The sequence below is a fragment of the Ischnura elegans genome (genome assembly GCF_921293095.1).
Source record: "Ischnura elegans chromosome 13 unlocalized genomic scaffold, ioIscEleg1.1 SUPER_13_unloc_4, whole genome shotgun sequence".
Lineage (NCBI taxonomy): Eukaryota > Metazoa > Arthropoda > Insecta > Odonata > Coenagrionidae > Ischnura > Ischnura elegans.
Genome location: NW_025791660.1, coordinates 6,527,466 through 6,544,821, shown reverse-complemented (window position 1 = coordinate 6,544,821; position 17,356 = coordinate 6,527,466). Strand labels below are relative to the sequence as shown.

Genomic DNA, 17,356 nt, shown 5'->3' with positions numbered 1-17,356 from the left:
GGCAAAATGATAGCGGGATGTATATATATATATACAGCACTGTTTTCATCATTTCTTCTATTTTAAGCACTCGCTACATCCATACCTTTGGTCTCCTTGTTATTATATTTAGAAGCTACAAGTCTTAACCCACCATGTCCTACACTTCATACCTCATTACAACATATATCAATCATTAGCACTGTTTTCATCATTCCTTCTATTTTAAGCACTCGCTACATCCATACCTTCCGTCTCCTTGTTATTACAGTGAAACCTGTCTTAAGCGGAATCTCTCGGGCCCTTCACTTTTTTCCGGATAAGACAGTATTCCGCTTAACTCAGGGTCTGACAATTAAAAAAAGACCGCGAAAGTCATATCACGTCCATTGAATGCGTTGCCTAAAAGGTTGGTTTGACTCAAATTCTACACGTTGACGATTATGAAATGATTAATTATAATGAAATCATAAAAGAACAGCATCGCATTATTTTTAAATAGTTTATTTGAAGTAATCAGTCATTTTTGTCTGTCTTTCCTTTTTTCCTGTAGAATACAATTTTCTACGTTGCCAATGGCCCCATGCAAGATGTTAAACAAATCAGTGTAATCTTTGGTGAGACTGCATTCTTTTAATTCTTTTGACGAGACCAACATTTCTCTATACGATTTTTTATTTTCTTCACATATTAAGGTCACTTCTTCGTCGGTATCACAGATTTCCTCTTCTTTATTATTGGCTGTTAAGGAACCATATTCATTGCTCGTGAGAAGATCGTTGTCGAAATCCACAAATCTCTCAGCACTCATGTTATCTCAGTTTATTACTTACTTCAAATTCGCTTAGATCCACCATTGGCTCCTAAATAGCAAAGGTCATATATATAATCCTGTAAATGCGTAAATATGCATTTACATTGGTGATATGTCAGGATGTAAATTATTTTCTTTACCTTCCCCGAGGATCAGCTCTGGCAGAATTCCAGCTTTGGCGAAAGATTGTTTAACAGTTGATGTTTTAATATCTTTCACTGCCAAATTAATCCAATTAATGGCATCCAGCACTGATACTTTTTATACCTCTGATACTGAATTCGCAGTATCTGCTGCAGCTTATAATGATCGCATCATGTTCTTCCTATATTGTGCATTCAGCGATCTAATTACTCCCTGATCCATTGGCTAAAAATGCTTGCTGTGTTTGCCGGAAACCAGGCTAGCTTCACATTCGCCAGGTGAATTTTAGGGTAACAGGTTGCATTGTCAAGGAAAAGTATGACTTTCCTATTTTTCCTCCTCATTTCGACATTGAAACTTTTAAGCCACTCTTCCATGATTGAAGCCGTGGTCGAGCTGATTTCCGGATGACAAGAGGCTTTAGGAGCTCCCCTGCCATATTCCCACAAATGAAAATGGTCAAATGCTCCTTTGAGTGCTTCCCTCCCACAGAATAAAGAATTAGTGTAAATAAAACATCATTGTTTGAATGTTTACCCTAATTTATATAAATAGAACTCGGAAATGCATGTAAACTCTTGCAGTTGTCTCCTTTTACACACAATGATTTAGACGGCAGAGCCCTAAAATACATTCCGGTTCCATCCCCGTTGTAGATATCACATGGTTGATAATCTTTAATTTTTACTTGAACCCTACATTTCCACTCCACGGTTTCCATGTCAACGTCATTTGACTCGCCAACAACACTGCTCCAAGCAACATTGTGTCTTGCTCTGAAGCTCTCTAACCATCCATTGGAGGCCTTAAAATCCAATTTTCCTAAAGAAACTGCGAATTCCTTGACCTTTTCTTGGACTATTGGACCTGACAATGGAATATTCCTTGATCTTGCCCGCACAAACCATTCCCAAACTAAATCGTTTATTTCTTCATATTCGCAGAGAGGCGTTTTCCTCTTTGAATGTAAATTAAGGCCTAAAATAATCGACGGAAACAACAATTATTTTATGGTGTGTCGTTTTGAAAACTATTGCGGCATGGGAAAAGAAGAAATATGTTTCTTAGAACCTACCTATTTCGAATTCTTTCTTAATTTCGTCCTTCTTCTTAATTGCTTCGTAAACTTGAGTCTTTCCACACTTCAACTTCACTTGTATCTGCTGCAAAAATGGGTTGGCGGATTGGTTAAGAAAGGAGGTAGCAGGAGGGAAGAGGGGTGGAGTATTGTTGAGCATTTGATACAATGTACGTGAAACGAAACGCACTGCACTTTACATTAGGGACGAGGGACATAAGGCACTGGAGGAGGATTAACACTAGGTTTAGGGAGACGCGGAAGTGCTGTGGTCAAGGTTGATGCAATATTGTCATAAGTCCCTCCTGCGACGTGATGTCAGTCAATAATGACGTAGACCATGGTGAACGTGCGACGCATTTAGCTGGTTCCGTTGGATTATTTTCTATGGAGATGGCTTTACAAAACATTTTTAGTATTTTATTTCCTTACGGTAAAAATTGTCCATGGAATTTCTTTTTTTTGCAATTCCGCTTAAGCAAGAAGCACGTGCCCGGGAATCGATTCCGTTTCCAAGTTTGACAGTTTCCGTTTAACAGAGGGCACCAATGCACGTAAAACCCTATAGTGACCGCCAGGACCAACAAAATTTTCCGGATAAGACAGGTTTCCGCCTAACTCAGGTTCCGCTAAAGGCAGGTTTCACTGTATATTTAGAGGCTGCAATTCCTAACCCACCATGTCCTGCACTTCATACCTCATTACAACATGTATCAATCATTAGCACTGTTTTCATCATTCCTTCTTTTTTAAGTACTCGCTGCATCCATACCTTCGGTCTCCTTTTTATTATGTTTAGAAGCTGCAATTCCTAACCCACCATGTCCTGCACTTTATACCTCATTTAAACATAAATTAATCATTAGCAGTGTTTTCATCATACCTTCAATTTTAAGCACTCACTACATCCATACCTTCCGTCTCCTTATTATTATATTTAGAAGCTACAATTCCTAACCAACCATGTCCTGCACTTCAGACCTCATTACAACATATATATTAATCATTAGCACTGTTTTCGTTATTTCTTCTATCTTAAGCACTCGCTACATCCATACCTTCGGTGGCTTTGTTATTATGTTTACAATCTGCAATTCCTTACCCACCATGTTCTGCACTTCATACCTCATAACAACAAAAATCAATCATTAGCAATGATTTCATCATTCCTTCTACTTTAAGCAGTCGCTACATCCATACCTTTGGTCCCCTTGTTATTATATTTAGAGGCTGCAATTCCTAACCCACCATGTCCTGCACTACATACCTCATTACAACATATATCAATCATTAGCACTGTTTTTAACATCCCGTCTATTTTAAGCACCCGCTAGATCCATTCCATTGGTCTCCTACTTATTATATTTAGAAGCTGCAATTCCAAACCCCCCATGTCCTGCACTTCATACCTCACTAGAACATTTATCAAGCATTAGCACTGTTTTCATCATACTTTCTATTTTTTACGCTCGCTACATCCATACTTTCGGTCCCCTTTCTATTATGTTTAGAGGCTGCAATTCCTAACCCACCATGTCCTAAACCTCATACCTCATTACAACATATATATATCAACAGCACTGTTTTCATCGTTTCTTTTATTTTAAGCACTCGCCAAATCCATATCTTTGGTCTCCTTGTTATTATATTTAGAGGCTGCGATTACTTACCCACCATGACCTGCACTTCATACCTCATTACAACACATATCAATCATTACCACTGTTATCTTCATTCCTTCTATTTTAAGCACTCGCTACATCCATACCTTCGGTCTCCTTGTTATTATATTTAGAAGCTACAGGTCTTAACCCACCATGTCCTACACTTCATACCTCATTACAACATATATCAATCATTAGCACTGTTTTCATCATTCCTTCTATTTTAAGCACTCGCTACATCCATATCTTTTGTCTCCTTGTTATTATATTTAGAGGCTGCAATTCCTAACCCACCATGTCCTGCACTTCATACCTCATTACAACATGTAATAATCATTAGCACTGTTTTTATCATTCCTTCTATTTAAGTACTCGCTACATCCATACCTTCGGTCTCCTTTTTATTATGTTTAGAAGCTGCAATTCCTAACCCACCATTTCCTGCACTTTATACCTCATTTAAACATAAATTAATCATAAGCAATGTTTTCATCATACCCTCTATTTTAAGCACTGGCTACATCCATACCTTCGGTCCCCTTGTTATTTTTTTAGAGGCTGCAATTCTTAACCCACCATGTCCTGCACTTCATACCTCATTACAACATGAATCAATCATTAGCACTGTTTTCATCATTCCTTCTATTTTAAGCACTGGCTACATCCATACCTAGGTCGCCTTGTTAATATATTTAGAAGCTACAATTCCTAACCCACCATGTCCTGCACGTCATACTTCATTACAACATATATCAATCATTAGCACTGTTTTCATAATTCCTTCTATTTTAAGCGCTCACTATATCGATACCTTCCGTCTTCTCGTTATTATATTTAGAAGCTGCAATTCTTAACCAACCATGTCCTGCACTTCATACCTTATTATAACATATATCTATCTCTAGCTCTGTTTTCATCATTCCTTCTATTTTATGCACTAGCTACATCCATTAATTCGGTCTCCATCCCAGCCAGCACAGAACAGGACGTTGCCCCTTAAATTACGGCAACTTTCCATCAACGATAAAGAAACGGCTGAATACGTTGCTATAAACATGACGGCAACGAGGCAGCAACGAAGGGGCAAAAATGCCGTTAAATGTCGCCAACGATAAAGCAACAGTTTCTTTTCGGTGACGTCACAGACACAAGGGACACCTACCGGCACTTTCGAGAACTAACTGGGCAGCATCGAGACTGTGGCGCCATCTAGCGGGATTTTTTGATACCACGTTGATACTGCTACCATGGCGGGGTATTCCAATAAATTCAAATAATAGATAGGTCTGGGTTTAATAGAGAAATCAATCATTGACAGAATTTTGAAAATAAACTTTTATTTTCGCTGCAAACATTAAAATCCATTAGATATTCAAGCAAACGGTATTAAGAGGTCACAACAGCAATGATATCAAAAGCACCTAACACACCACAGAGCAACTGATTTTGTAATCAGAGCAGCCCCACCTGGCGAAATGACAGTTGTAAAAAACAATGAGCTACAGGGAAGTTCATAACCGAAAATGGAAAGAAATAGGTCTCCATCAATACAAAACAAAATATAATGCTAACCAAAAGATAGCATGATCATTTTCAAGTGGAAATTATAGAATTACAGCAATATTTATGTTAAAGCCTCAAGCACAATAGATCCCCCACGAGGAACAGTACGAAAAATATCAATCTCACACATGACTCCAATATCAAAATAGGAGAATAAACAAATTATAGTTTTACATCATTAATTACATAGTAAGGGTTGAGGTCTTAACAGAAACTTGCATTCAATTTTTTGGAGTCTAGATTTAATTTACTTTCAAATTTTCTGTTGCAGCAGATCCTAACAGGCAGGGGATTGTTTTGTAAAGTTATATTTGACATAACATATTGAAGTCTTATTCCGAACACGGAGGCATGAAATGCAATAGCAACACCAGTGTGCACTATTTAATGTGGCCTCTCATTTTAGTGATCAACTACTTAATTACCATGGAACACAGCCATTTCATACAAGGACATACACATTCAAGGTTGTGGTGACAGGGAACATTAGCATGTGGTAATTAGGAAATGTTATTTTTAAAGAAGTTTTCTTCATACAATGTACACATTCAGTTGTTCACTGCCATAGCAAGCACGATGCCCTATTATTAAATTGCTGTGTTCTATGACAATAAGGAAGCTGATCACCACAAGCTAACACACCCTAGCGTTCCTGCAGCATTTTATGCCTCCATATATGGAATAAGACGTAAGCTTCACCACTCCATGGAGCTGTTTAAGGGTAGGGCATTCTATAGCATTTGAGCTAGGTTCACAGGAAAGAAATGAAGTAAAATTAATTTATTTCAGCTATACGAAAGGCTATTCAACCAAACTTGGACCTATTCCTAGCAGCATTTGGCATTTTGAAAAATCATAAAAAATAGGGCATTTAAGAAGGTGAAGAAACATTCCTTCTCCCTTGTCAGGCAAAAATCAAGGAGCATCAATGACATAGCTGTGTCTGTCGTAACAGTGATCAGTCGCTGACCTCACCTTATCCCACAATCATGTTATGAGACTACAAACAAAACTGCCTTTCCACACTGACAGGTTCTGAGATAGGCAAATTGAAAGAATCATGTTTCTTCGAGATCCCCTTTGAGTTGCCTTTCAGAACACTTTCTCGTTTCTTATTCCCTTTCTCTGCTCTGTATTTTGAGGCCTGGGATCATTCCCTGATGCTTCTTTTCACACTGATAGTATCAAATCAGGCTTATTTTGGCTTTTACACTCCCTGCAAGGTAATCATAATTGGATTAGATATTATGCTGAATATGAAATATGAACATATGCTGAAAAGCTCTTTTCATTCAACTGTATTCCAAGATAAGGGAAGAGTAAATCGAAAGCACCAATGATTAAAAAATACTTACCAAATGAGACATTTATAATGGAGCTAAAATGCACTTCTTGTTTTCTGAGTGTCCCTTCAAACAGAAAGACACAGCTAACTCATTCTATGTTAGGGTAGAACACTTGTTTTTGACTTTTGTTAAGCCCAGTCCTCATTTGATTGTTCTGACTGCTCTTAAACATGATGTTCGAAGATCTTTCCTTCATGAAATAAAATCTGAAAAATGAGATGACCAGATAATTAATTATCTATGGTAATTGCTGAGAACCATTGAACATAGTGGCACAGCATTTTTAATTTCTAAGTACATCCGAAAGTTATCATAAAATTAAATATCAACAAGGAGGTGATGATGGTACCATAACTTAAGTTTAAGACTCAAAGTGATAATCTATACAAAGTACCATGAGCATATTAACAATTAGGAGGCTATGAAGTCAAACAGTTGACAATGTAAATGAAATACCAACCAAATACTCCTCTTTCAGGTTCTTTCCCAGCAAACAATAGCAGTGAAGATTTCTCATGATTTGCACTGGATAAGGTCCTCCAGATCTCATTCAAACGTTTCGACAAGCAACTTACCCATCGTCTTCAGGGATTCAAGAACCAAACGATTTAGGAATCCAACCTTGGATTCCAGAATCCCTGGAGACGATTGGTGAGTTGCTTGCGGAAACATTGGAAGGAGAAATGGAGGACCTTACCTGGTGCAAATCCTGAGAAATCTTCCCCGATACCTCTGACCTCACTGGGTGCACCAAGTGCTAACAATTGGACTTCACTGATTCTTCAGAAATAACACTCCAATTCTATAGAAAAGTTTAAGGCTCCTTCACTCCAACATTGTTTGAGGAATCTTTAAGTGCAACCTTTCCTTCTTAGGAGGCACTCATGCAACTGAAAACAGAATAGATAAGCTTTACACTTACATTTGCACATGATAAAGCACTCAAAAAAGCAAATTCTTATATGCAAACATTTACCAGGTGATGGTGGTTTCAGTATTCTGTCATCATCAGTCTCCATAGATGAAGAATTACTTACATCAGGATACTTTCAATTCTTTTTTTTCCTTTTCCTTTCCCAGTATTTTTTGATTTCAGTGACTAAAATGCCTCCATGTCTGTTCTCCGTCTTCACAAATAGCCATCTCTGTTCAATAGCGACAGCTGCCACTACAGTCTCTGGAAGATGATTATTATAAAATGCCACCATTAGCCACACATTTCAAAGCATGAAGTCAATGTCAAAATTAACTAAAATAAAAATATTTAATACTTGGCTTAGAGAACTAGTTTAACATGTACAACCAAGTCAGTGCTCTCACACACACACACCATGAAACAACCCCTTTGAATACATTTAAAAGGCACCCTGCCCTTGCAAGTCAAAGATGTTAACCCTCCCTTTAATCAAAACAAATGCTCACAAATATTGTTGCAAACTCACCAAATGGAGGCATGCAGAACTTCACGCCCAAGATACCCCATTCCTCACTGAGTCGAGAGCCATTTTATGACCTGTGACACTGAAGACCAGTTATAGCCTAGGGTAATATTCAATAATCTTATCTCCATCCAATTTTACCCATGACTATGCAAAAGCCTGCACTGTGAGGCCAGTAAATTTTTTTATGTGGAAGAAATATTAACACTTGCCAAGGCATCCTGAAAAAAAGAGGAAAAAAAATCATGACTATGAGGCGTTCACTCTTCAGTTACTTAAAAACATGAGATCATAAAATTCCATTGAAAGTAAAGTTAATTATTGTATATGAAGACTAGTTAATAGTGATGCATTAAATGATTGCACACTCCAGTAATTGAGGAAATATCTCTGCGATTATGCTAACTTTTACTGCTCAACTCAATATTTCAAGAGTGTTTGGTAGGGGGTGAGTTCTCACCAACGTGCAGTACTGAACGTTGCACTCCATTGAATGAAAAACTTAAGCGTTCCATCGTGCACCCACAAACTCGCAGTATGAGCACCCACCAGACATACATCGATCCATACTATAGAAACACAACAGAACTAACTCAATGGTAATGAAAACTTAAGTGTACTGTTAATGAATTTCATAATGATCATTATCGAACGTTCGAACGACGGTAAACAGAGTCTAGACTTACCTTCCACGAATCCTGGCGGAATACGGTGGTTGAACCCTCGAAGAGGCTTCTAACTTGCACTGCCCTAGCCAAAGCCAAAAAAACTTGTAACCACTGAACACTTTTTCTCACTAAGAACACGATTTAACAAGAGTTAAAATCACTCGCGAAAACTTAAGTTAGTGAAAATTACAAACGAAAATTCACGTCAGTGAAAATTAGGAATACAATAAGGTCAGAGTACGACGGGTGGACATGATAATCGGATATGAAGGTGAAATGAAATGAAAAGTGAAAATGGAGAAGCTGAAACCACGTTAAGTTTGACGGATGAAGTAAATGAACAATTTAAGTAAAATTAAAGTTCTTGAAAAAATCTATTTACTAAAGGTTTGGTGAACGAAAACCGTCCCTCGACCATTCAAAAAGGAGAAAAGCATCACGACGAACACAAAGCATGAATTCACATATCAACAAAGCTATGTACCAAAGTTACTATGGCTACGATGGCTACCGGCAACGGCGGATAACGGGTTCTTCCCAAAGTGCATTTCGCATTGCGCGCACGATGGTTTCGCATGGCCTCGCTGTCGTGAGCAGACGATATGATCGAGCGTAAAATTTCATGCGAAGGAGGAAATCGTAATGGTACAGCCTTTAATTATCAATGGTATTTTAGTAATTTCACTTCGCCGATAATAAATATCCAGAGAATCGTCAACCTTGAGAGACGCTTATTATATTATCTCAATCTTTTTCCATCGCCACCGAGTGACTTGGAGACATATTAATTTATAAATACACAAAATAGTCGAATAAATACCACTTATCCCATAAAAAACATTATGCAAAGTTAATTGCGTAAGTCGTGAAACCTTTTATTTCTAGCAGATCGTTAATTAGAGCGAATGCATTCACATAAAATAGGATATGAAGCAGCCGTCCAAACTGAGCAACTTCACGGCAACGCGTTGCCGTCATGTTGATATCATCCACGGCGCAACGTCAAAGGATAAACTGTTGCCGCTTCGTTGTCTTGGACGTTTACATAAACGTCGGCGAGTGTGCTGGCTGGGAACTTATTAGGTAGTACTTCGTTACGGGATCACAAAACCCACGATTTATTTAAGAGGTTTTCCGCTATCAATTTGTACCATTCTAATCTCTCTAATTACCTAAGACGTGATACCTCACCGAAAGTCAAAGCAACACAAAAATATTTTAAGCGCACACGTAAACGAAGCATTTCGTCGCACAGTGGGCCAGAATCGAAAAAAGCTGGCCAAAACCTCAAATACGATTTTTTGCGCTAGGAAGTTGAAACTTCGCATATGTAATCTCAACTAAATTGTGCATAAATTTCTAGATTATTTTTTTCCTGTGTTTTCACGTTAACCATGTATGTGATGTCAAATTTGAACAAATTTACCGAAAACGGACCACCATCGATTTTTTCTGAAAATTTTCAAATTTATCCTCGTGCAGTAATTTCATGAATAGTTTTATCGAAAAACTGTTTTATTATCTTAATTGGCAAATATTTTTTTTAATTTGAAGGCTTTTTAAAGATTTTGTTTCATCAACAACCATAGATTTATAACAAAATGGTGGAGTCTGTTTTCAGCCCATTTTTTACATAAACGTAGAGAAAAAGTAGATATTTTCATCGTCTTCCACTATGTAACTTATATCATGTCGTTTTTTGAAGCTTCTACACTGTGAATCTAAAGTAAAACCTTGCTGACGCCTTTCAGGCTGCTATGACTTTGAAAGACGACTGGAAACAGACTGACGATGACTGGGAGGCAGAAACTGTCTATGACGCGCTTGAAAACATTCCCACACCGCCCTTCACTCCCGTGACTCAGACGGAATTAAGACTTTATTTGAAATATATCAATCCCAAAAAGGCAGCCGGCCTAGATAATATTTCAAACAGACAACTCCTTTTCTCTACCCGACCTTTAATCCTTCATTTAGTGCATCTGTTCAACAGTTGCCTAGCCGCCAGTCACATTCCACAACAATGGAAAGTGGCAAAAGTATTCCTTATCCCAAAACCCGGAAAAGATCCTTCATTACCACTCAACCGCAGACCGATTTCCTTACTTTCCAACCTCTCCAAACTCCTTGAAAAAGTCATCAAAAACCGTCTTGACAATTACTTACGGACAACCGACTTATTACGACCGGAGCAAATGGGTTTCCGTGAAGGACTCTCCACGACGCTCCAAGCCCTTCGACTAGCCGAATTCATTTCCCAGGGTTTTCAACGCCGTATGTACACGGCTGTAGTTTACCTAGACGTCGCCAAGGCCTTCGACCAAGTGTGGCACAAAGGCCTCAATCTGAAGCTTTGCCGGGTTCAAATCCCGCCTTATCTCGTGAAACTTATCATGAGTTTTCTGCACGCGAGATCGATTAGAGTCACTGAAGGCAGTGCTCTATCAACAGTAAGAGAAACGAACTGCGGCGTACTTCAAGGCGCCATCCTCTCCCCAACCCTCTTCAACCTATACGTCAATGATCTTCCTTCTTCTCCACAAACTCAAACTTTCATGTTCGCCGACGATACTGCTATTGCGGCGCAATCTTGGCATGGCAACTACGCCAATCTTAAGCTACAAACCCATCTTTCTCTCCTTGATAAGTGGACTCTCGCTTCCAAAGTTACGATTAACGCCACCAAGAGCAAAGTCGTTGCTTTCGGAAAAAAACGAGAAATTCTGTCTCCAAAAACCTAACCTTCAACTCCCTCCCAATACCAATGGATAAATCACACAAATTCTTAGGGATACACTTCGATCAAAAACTCACTTGGAACACACACGTACAGCAGGCCCTTAAATCAGCCAATGCAGCAAGAGCCTCAATGGCTTCATTACAAAATTCTCGCTCGCAAATCTCGCGACGAGACAAGGTTACTCTATACAAAAGTATTATCAGACCAAGGCTGCTGTACGGGTGCGAAGTATTCGGCAATACTTCCCTACAAAACAGGAAACGCTTAGAACCGTACCAAAATAAAACCTTGCGCTACATCACAAACCAATCCCGACTCGTTCCAATGAAAGAAATCAGAAACGCACACAGAGTACCAACTATTCACGAGTTCATTCGGCCGCAAGCTGTAAGACTAAAGAACTCTCTTCCACAAAACACGCTTACAAAAGATCTCTGGAATAATCCAGCACCAAGAAAACGCTTCAAAAGCTACAGCCTTACACAAGAAATTCTAACTCGCTAAAACCGAGTTCTTTCCTATCATCTTTTGCTCTAATTTAATTTTAAAAATCATGCAATGTAGAACAATCGCAAGCCCAAACAACCACCTTGTGAGAGAGCAATCAGCTCAATCAGCCGGTTGTAAATTAAATGTAAGAAAAATCAAAGTGTATTGGAAAACTCAAAACTAATACATACAGGATTACTTGACAAAAAAAAACAAAATACTGAATAAAACCGAATAAAAAAATTATTAAAAACAGAAAAGAGGCAAATGCCCACAAAAAAATATAAATAAAATTAATTAAAAAAGAGGCAGTTGCCAACAGAAAAAATATACAATGTACGAAAAGAGGCACGAGCCCACAAAAAAATTATAAAACAAATGATATTAAGTAATCGTCTCAGAAAAAAAGGAGCGTACGCATTCAAATCTCATGAATTAGTATTAGATTGCAGTGGACCGACATTTGGCCACCTACTGGCGCCATGTAAAGCCGATTAGTTTTTAAGTTAATTTTAGAACTATAAAACTTTAGGGAAATTCATCATCAAGTAATTAATTTTAATTCTTCCTAATTTTAAGAGTGCAATGCACACGCTCACTAGAAGTCTTTCTTTCCTTTTCTCCTTCACTTACACTGGAAAGGTAAATACTGGTCCCTTACACGCTTGAAAAGTCATGTCCCCTATGTCGAGATTTATTCTCCAAAGCTAATTAATTAATGAATAATTCTCCAATGCTAATTAAGTGCCAAGGGCACGTTCCAAAATGCTGAAGATGTGGTCTGAAGACGCACAGATGCAGCAAGCAAAATGCAAGGGCAAAAAGCCCAGTCAATGAGGGAACGAACGACCGAAGGGTCGCTAATCCGGGACCCTTTCCTCGACCAGCTCACCCTCGCTGGCTTCTCTAGTCGACCCTCCCTGCGGGGGAGCCTCCCTCCCGGAAAGTGACCGCTCTGACTGCAATTTGAAAATCTCTTCATTAATCACTGCGTTCGTCAAAAAATAATTGTTTGCGTCGCACTTCTGCTAAACAAGTACGTCTTTGAACCGTGTATCCGCGATGAAAGGTGACGATTTCGTTTACTTTGCAAAAATGGCCAAGTTAATAAAATTGTCATTTTTTATCGCAGAAACACGGTTGAAAAATGTACTTCATTTCGTCCACTAAAATAGGAAATTGCTGGAAATCGGCCGGATTCCCTTTGATAGCGCATCATGAGGATGTTCTCGAGGTTGGTAATTGATACAACTAGCCTACTAGTAATTCTACTGATATAATTTCACAGCTATGGTTGATCCGTTACGTTATACCTTCGGGAAGCTGCAGCGGATAAAATCGTAGAGGAGATTAGAGGCGTAAAAGATGATTTTGAAAATTTTTTGGAAAAAGCAGGAAAGGCAAAGCGTGCAACATCAAACGATTATATTGCCCTTTTGCATTTTCCGGCGGTCCGCAGGCTCGGTTTTATCATAGAATCGTTACTTTTCATCGCAGAAACACGGTTCAAAGGCGTATTGATTGCTTTATTTGCAGGAGTGCGATGCAAACAATCATTGTTTGATGATCGGATCGATTGGTTGATAAAGATGTTCAAAATGCAGTCAAGGCGGTCACTTTTGGGGAGGGAGGCCCCTCGCTTGGAGGGTCGAGGAGAGGGACCAGCGAGGGTGGGCTCGGAGAATGATCATGTTACACCCTTCCGAGGGTGTACCATGCCCATCCTGGTAGTACCTTCTTCATGGCTCTACGAAACGCATTTTAACTTTTTCGCCACATGAGAGGAGAAAGTTTTTGGAGATCGAACAGCAGTAAAAGGGCATTCATACTGCTCCAATACAAACATTATGGTACGTTTTCAACTTCAGCCGACTCCCGATTATCCGGCTGCACCGTATCCGTGTCGCGGATTATCCGTGCATGATATTCACTCTCGCTCAACATTTTCTGCTGCATGAAAAAAAATGAAATCGTACGCAAATTCATCGGAATTACTTCATTAATGCTAGGGCACATCGTGCTTATTATTTCAGTTAGAATCCATTTCGTAAAACAAACGATTGCACCGCGTTCCTGCGTTCACGGAAGGTCCGTGATCCTGTTTTTTAAGCCTCGCAGTGCGCAACCATGCTCTGTGATCACTGATACACGTCCCGCAGCAGTTGCAACCCCTAGCATGGTGCCTGACTGTGTAGTTTTCGACGTCGAGCAGTGATTTTGAAGCATTCGTGCAAACCAATTTTCTGAATCCGCGAACACAGCCACGGATGTGTGGTTTTCGAAACCAGGTCTTACATGGAGCATTGATAATACGAGTACAAGCATGTCGTCGGTCGCTTAAAAGATCGCGAACTGGCGAAGAAAACTGTCAATGAGTCCGGGAAGCACTCTGAATGAAATAAAAATACGGCATAAATGGTGACAGAATATTCCCGTTTTTTGGTAAATTATGAGCATTAAAAGACATTAAAGTGAAACTTTGGGTTATCCGTGTTTTCTCTCCCCCATCATTTTCCCAGATAATTGAGAGTGTACTGTAGTTCCATTTCTGTTCCTTCTTGGCCATCTCTGCACTACAAGCTAATATAAATGCATTGAATATACATATAGTGATAACACTTTTTACCCACAACAGTTATTTACACTTCAAAATATTTGTTTTTGCATTTTGTTTTGCTATCTACCCTAAACCGCTTACGTCAGCGATCACCTGTCTCATCTGATGACATTTATGCGTTAGTTCCTCTGTTTTCCGATGAAAGAGAGTGTCCAGGATATAACTAGGGAGGGGGCAAGCCATGGTTGTTCAAGTAGTAAAGTTGAAGCATGAAACCAATATTTAAACAAAATAAAACAGTGCCAATATAGTTTTAAAAAAGGAGGGGGCAGCTGTCGCCTCCTGCTCCTTGCTGGGTACGCCCATGTTTGTCGGATCTCCCACTATATGCCTTCTAGAACATTCCCAGCCCATCTTGCATATCCTTTAAACTCTCTTATGTCACCCCTACTGTCCCATCCCTCTGTGCTTGTTCTTCTCTCAGCTACCTATCTCACCTCTCCTGTTCTTCTGCGAATGTTTTAGTAGTACCTGTATTTCAATTTCTCTCCTCTGTTCAGTCTCAATCAAAAATTCATCCATTTTTATATCGAGGCCTTCCTTCACCAGTTTCAATTAATTTGAAATTTACACCTGAATCACTGATCCTCGTTCCCTCAGCATGTTTTTCAAATCTGATCATTTGATCATTCAATCTGATTTGTTTTTCTCGTAAAATCTCTAGTCACACCTGCTATTATGAAAGTTCCACAATCTACGCATCTATAATTCAGCTTTCCAATGGCATTTGCCTGAAGGAGTAGTCATACCCTACATGTTGTGGTCCAATAGTAAACGTTTTAATTAATTAAACAAATCGAATAAACAGAATGGATAAATTGTCTGGACAAATTATCTGGAGCGACAATGCATTTGACCTAACACCACAATTTCCATTCCTTGACTCCATTTTTTTAATTTTTAAGTGGACAACAAGAATTGTAGTCAATGACACTCGACTCTTGTTTTTTTCTTCCGTTTGACAAGGAGAACTTCAACAATGTTCTTCTTCAATCAAAAACAACTTCAAAGATCATTACATAAGTTGAAATGAAAGCATCGATTTCTAGGACTTTCTTCCAAATTTTCAAGCATTGTGTCAATGACATTCTTTTCTCGTATTTATTAATTGAACTATTGTGAATGATTTAAATAGACAGTCCTTCATTTCAGCCACCATTTACTGACCAGCTTCAATCTTGCTTCACTCAAATGTCTCTAATAATTCTATCATTGTGTGGTAGTTTAATATGTCGTACTATCAGCATGCAACAATTTGCTTTTCAATTGAATGTGTTCACTTGTTTTATATTCTTCTGTGTTGGCCATGGTCTTAGAAATAGAGTGGTATTGGTGCATGTGGTTTATTAGCTGCATGTATATATTGGGTCTCAAGGTGATGACACACAAGCAAAAGGCAAAGAGAGAGCAGTGAGCTAATAACAAAGACATCTCATGCTAAAGGAGTTGACACCTTTTGACGTCTCACTATCAGAGTAGGCAGCAGTTTTCAAGATACTACAGTTGAAGGAAGGCGTTTACTTTTCAGACCAAATTCGCCAACTCACCGCTGTGAAACCAAAAGTCATGGAAAGCTACAAAATAAAATTTTTATAAATGAAATCACAATGAAAATTTATTGGAAAGAAAAAAACGTTCCTTCAAAAAGCTCAGTGTTTAAATTCAAAATAAAAAATATCAATGAGAAAAATTTTGGCATGAAGAAGATCAGTAGGCGTACTGGGTGCTCATCAGTGTTGAGGGGTCAAATATGCCGTATATGTGACATTTTAATTGAAAAAAATAAATGAACAATCAGGTATGCATTTTCCAGCCATAAGTTGTTATCCTTATAATATGCAACACTCCTAAATTCGTAGGAAAGGCTTGAGTGCATAAGATTCAGGATATCCTTGATGTTTCATCAATGGTTTTTGTAACGTGTAGAATATCGGCGGTTTATTTTTTACAGGCATAACGAGAAAAATGCTACAAAAAATACAAAATACCACTCCAAATGTATTCGAAATGAAAAATACCAAATACTTTTGACTTGGGGGTCAGAAAAACAAAGTACGAATTACTATTTAAATACCTTCAAAAAACACAGGATTTTCTTTAAACTCTAAATAAAATATTTCAATGAGAAAACTTTGTGCAAGAAGATGTTCAGTAAGCGTACTGGGTACACATCACAGTGTTGAGGGGTCAAATATGCCGTATGTGTAATATTTTGTTGAAAAAAATACACCTACAATCGGGCCTGCAATTTCCAACCACGAGTGGTCATCCTTATAAAATGCAGCACTGTTAAATTCGTAGGCCAGACTGGACTGCATAGCATTTAGGATATGCTAGGTATTTTGTCATGGGTTTTTGTAATGCGCAGAATATCAGTGGTTTATTTTTTACAGTCTTAATGAGAAAAGTGTGAGTACAGTCGAAAACATTGATAAATAGGAGGTCAAAGGATCGGCCTTATTTTCTCGCTTCTGGAGGTTTCTTTCTTACCCAGATTTTCACATAAAAAGGTTCTGTTGAGACACCTCTAATTTACAGAGGTACAAATAAGGGAGTAGGGGGTGAGAGCACGGAATCTGCACTTTTTAACTTATTATGTAGGCAATCATATACACACTTTAAATTATTCACAATGTTTACAAAGGAAGCTATATAAATAACATAAAATATAATCTATAAATATCTTTTAGATTGTCCCACGGCATTATTAATTAGTTCTTTCGATCCCATAAATCTCATTAATTTTTTTTTCCTCTTTGAAACAACTCTACAACACATCTGGATTCAAAGATGCAACAATTTTAACTATTGAAAT

The 17,356-nt window shown here is 38.4% G+C and overlaps 1 long non-coding RNA gene across 1 annotated transcript; it reads right to left on the bottom strand.

The window, feature by feature from the left end:
• Positions 1-4,996: 4,996 nt before the first annotated feature.
• Positions 4,997-8,659, bottom strand: LOC124173183. The gene is made up of 6 exons (XR_006868424.1): positions 8,488-8,659; positions 8,031-8,248; positions 7,565-7,765; positions 7,049-7,478; positions 6,598-6,794; positions 4,997-6,458 (listed from the first exon to the last, which is right to left on the bottom strand). It is a non-coding gene; the product is annotated as an uncharacterized LOC124173183 (long non-coding RNA).
• Between the last annotated feature and the right edge of the window lie 8,697 nt (positions 8,660-17,356).